The sequence below is a fragment of the Panthera onca genome, chromosome A1 (assembly GCF_046562875.1).
Source record: "Panthera onca isolate mPanOnc1 chromosome A1, mPanOnc1 haplotype 2, whole genome shotgun sequence".
Classification (NCBI taxonomy): Eukaryota; Metazoa; Chordata; class Mammalia; order Carnivora; family Felidae; genus Panthera; species Panthera onca.
In genome coordinates this window covers 103,536,196-103,540,758 of record NC_138339.1, presented here as the reverse complement: position 1 = coordinate 103,540,758, position 4,563 = coordinate 103,536,196, and positions in this window count along the sequence as shown.

The following is a 4,563-nucleotide window of genomic DNA, read 5'->3' as shown; positions in this document are numbered from 1 at the left end:
TTTGTATCTTATTTGGTAAACTGGTTCAGTCTTGTTATGGTTTTCTAGTTTTTCTCTTACTACCTTTAAGTTGGATCAAAGACATTTACATTTTTACATCTCGTAATTTAAAATTACTCGTTCATTGAAAAATTTTTAATGTTTTTACTTTTGAGACAGAGACAGAGCATGAGCAGGGGAGGGGCAGAGAGAGAAGAAAATACAGAATCTGAAGCAGGCTCCGAGCTGTCAGCACAGAACCCGACGCGGGGCCCGAACCCACAGACTATGAGATCATGACCTGAGCCGAAGTCGGACGCTCAACCGACTGAGCCCCGCCTCAGGCTCTGTGCTGACAGCTCAGAACCTGGAGCCTGGAGCCTGCTTCAGTTTCTGTGTCTTCCTCTCTCTCTGCCCCACCCCCACATGTGCTGTGTCTCTCTCTGTCTCAAAAATAAATAAATGTAAACTGTAAAGTCCTTTGGCCTGGATCTGCTTAGAATGGTATGTTTTACATTGCCAGTGTTTTTTAGGAATTACCTTCCCTCTATTAATAGGAAATAACTATTCTAGATTCTTAAAATTATAGTCGTATATATAGCTTCTGTCTCATCCTTGATACTTTTGTTTTCTAACTGGGCTTGACTGGAGGGTTTTTATTGGTGTTTTAAGAGAAGGGGTTTTGTGCTTGCTTCGGCAGCACATTTACTCAAAGAGTCAGGTTTGGTGTTATCATTTCTACTACCTTTGTTTTGTAGTTTTAGTTTTATATTTTTTTAACTTTTTATTTCTTTGAGAGAGAGAGAATTCGAAGCAGCCTCTGCACTGTTAGCGGATACCCACACACAAGGCTTGAACCCAAGAACCAAACCATGAGCTCCATGACCTGAGCCAAAACCAAGAGCCAGAGGTCACTATAATTTTAGCTTTTACATCAATTCTCACCATCTGTTTTTCTTTTTCTTTTCTTTTTCTAGTTTCAGTTAAATACTCCATGTATTTTAGTGATAAAATCCTTGATGCATTCTCCTTTGAGACAGCTTGTTTCTGAAGCCCTCCTTTTCATCTTTTTCTGGTCATTAAAATTTCTTTTGCAGTTCCTCCTTGATCTGGAGATTATTTAACTGCTCGTTTTCCTTTTAATTTTTTTTTTCTTTTTTTCTTTTCTTTTAGATAGAGTGAGCAGGGGAAAAGGGGAGAGGGAGGGAAGGAGGGAGAGAATCTTAAGTAGGCTTCATATTGAACACAGAGCTGGGGGTAGGGTTGGATCCCACAACCCTGGGATGATGACTTGGGACGAAATCAAGAGCTGGTTGCTCTACTGACTGAGCCACCCAGGCACCCCTTAACTGCTCAACTTGTAAGTAGTTTTCTTTTTTTTATTTTTATTTTTTTTAAATATATGAAATTTATTGTCAAATTGGTTTCTCTAAGTAGTTTTCTTTTGGAATATTTTGGAATTCTTTGTGTGGTGATTTTTAATTTCATTGGAAATGGAGGTTTTTAAAAAGACTCTGAAACCACGTTTTCTCTGTGGGTAAGTACTTGAAAGACTTCTGTAAATATTCCAAGGATACAAGAAAGAATTGTTTTCTGATAGGGGGCAAAGTTGTAGGTACTTATGTAGGCAAATATTAAACTACAGGTGTAAAGAAAGAAAAGTATGTGTGTGTGATGGGGGGATATATACATGTTTGCATATATTTTTCTTTCTCAGAGCCACTTCAAAGTAAATTTAAAGAAAAAAATTTTTTTAACATTTATTCCTCTTTGAGAGACAGAGCATGAGTGTGGGAGGGGCAGCAAGAGAGGGAGACAGAATAGGAAGCAGGCTCCAGGCTCTGAGCTGTTGGCACAGAGCCCAACGTGGGGCTTGAACTCACAAACCATGAGATCATGACCTGAGCCGAAGTAGGACACTTAACCAACTGAGCCATCCAGGTGCCCCTCAAAGTAAATTTTAGATGTCAAGATAAGGTCACCTTAAAATACTAGGTCATGCATCTCCTAAGAATTCAGTCATTTTCCTAAATAACCACAATCTTTATCATGCTAAGACACTTAACAACTTCTATGTGTAATATGCAGTGTGTATTCAAATTTTCTCCATTGTCCCAAAATGTTTTACAAACTTTTTTTTCCAGTTTAGGTTCCAACTAAAATTAATTTGTTTCCATATACATGCCTTTTGTTTTTCAAGGCATGGACATGAACTGTCTAGTCCATTTGTCTTATAGAATGTCCCTCATTTTAGATTTCTTGTCTGATTGTTGTTTTTTTTTTTTTTTTGTCTGATTGTTTTTTGATAGTTAAATTCAGGTTATGCATTCCCCAAGAATATAGGTGATTTGTACAACGTATGCATATTGGAGTTAAATATTAGTTGTTACACTACTGAAGATATTGTGTTTGATCATCCGTTTAAGGTGGTAACCATCTGATACAGTTTTGCTGTAAAGGCGCTGTTCTCTTTAGTTTGATTATTCATTAATATTAACTTTGAAACCTACACCTGACTAGAATGACATGATGTATTACCTAATTGCATTATCCCTTCTATATTATTAGAGATTCTCTAAAGAATAGCTCCACACTCACATCTGTCCCTTTTTGTCTTACTATGGATTAAAAAAAAAAAAAAAAGCAAAACCTTTGTTATAAACCATTACCATAGTGCTTCTCAAAGTGTCAAACCGAACCAGCAGCATGAACATCACCTGGGCATTTGTTAGAAACATAAATCATAATCATAACTTGGGAGAGACACCAAGCAATCTTTTTTTTTTTTTTTTTTTTTTAATTTTTGAAATTCCAGTATAACAGTGTTACGTTAGTTTCAGGTGTACAATGTAGTGATTCAACAATTCTCCACATTACTCAGTGTTCTGCACAGTAACTGTGCTTTTAATCCCCTTCACCTATTTCACCCATCTCCCCATCCACCTAGTAGTCTGTTTTAAACCAGTCCTCCCCATGATTCTCATTCCTGCTCAGATGGAGAACTACTGCATTGTCTTTGTCCCAAATTTGGCCTTGGACATCTGATAGGTTTAAAAGGATGAGATTCAGGGCGCCTGGGTGGCGCAGTCGTTAAGCGTCCGACTTCAGCCAGGTCACGATCTCGCGATCTGTGAGTTCGAGCCCCGCGTCAGGCTCTGGGCTGATGGCTCGGAGCCTGGAGCCTGTTTCCGATTCTGTGTTTCCCTCTCTTTCTGCCCCTCCCCCGTTCATGCTCTGTCTCTCTCTGTCCCAAAAATAAATAAAAAACGTTGAAAAAAAAATTAAAAAAAAATAAAATAAAATAAAATAAAAGGATGAGATTCATGTGAGATACTGGAAGACGTCCAGGGTAAAGCCAAAGCACAAGATTGTTTTTGTATAAAACAAATAATGGGGGTGGGGTTGCCTGGGTGGCTCAGTCTGTTAAGCGACTTACTCTTAATTTCGGGTCAGGACATGATCTTATGGTTCATGGTTTCCAGCCTGGCATCCGGCTCTCTTGCTGTCAGCACGGAGGGCTTCAGATCCTGTCTCCCCCTCTCTCTGCCCTTTCGTCTCTCTCTGCCTCTATCTCTAAATAAGTAAACATAAAAAAGGAAATAAAGAAAGGAAACCATGTTTTTCCAGGAGTTTGTGGGTAGGAGTGGCGAACCTAACGTCGTATTTACATTCCTGTCTTTGCACTCAATGCCGGTAGCTGTTACTTTGATAATGAAGAGGAAGAAAGTAGAGAGCACTGTGTGATCAAGTGTAACTGAGCGGAAACTAGTTATACTAGGGGAATGCTCGGCTCCTTTGTTCAAAGAGGTCTGAGTTGCTGTGCTTGTGCTACAAGGCTAGAGTGTCCCTTACACGACCGACCCTAATGAAAAACTACCAATCAATGGGGAGTTTTACGTTCCACATTGTCTCCATTAGCCGCTCATTTAGCTGCCCAGCTAAAAAAGCTTGATTGCAAGCTGATAAATCGACAAGGTGGCACTTGGGGGCACAGGACTGTTATAAGAATGAATCTTACGGATAGTGAAATTTCACGCTGCAAGTCTGGGGTTCAAGTATATGCACTGACTCATAGCAGGCTTTAAGTTATCTCTGAACTCTAGCCACTGTTCTCCGCCAAATGAGGGAGTTTGGACACTATGAGCTCAGATGGAAAGTCTACTTAAACAACCTTCCGGTGTTTCCCTTTCCAAGCCCGCGAATGTTAAGGGAGTACCAAGATGGGCTAAAAAAAAAAAAAAAAAAAAAAAAAAAAAAAACCCAAAAAAACAAAAAACATATACACACAAAAAAACCCCACAAAACTGTCTCGAAGATCTCCTGTCCCAGAGCCAAGGATGAACGACCATTTATGTCGGAGTTTTCCAGCCTGTTCCTGGGCGCCGGGGTGTGTCCCAAAGGGCTGTAGCCCAACTCCTAGCCCAGCACTCGACACAGCTGATGCTTAAAGTTCAACTTTTCTTATTAGTGATCTGTAATGGTTGCAAATACTAGCCAGGACTAGAGAAACAGAAGTAGCCACGGCAACCAGGGGACGGGACGGAAGGGGTGGAGCCGTGGGGCGGAAGGGGCCGGACGGGAAGC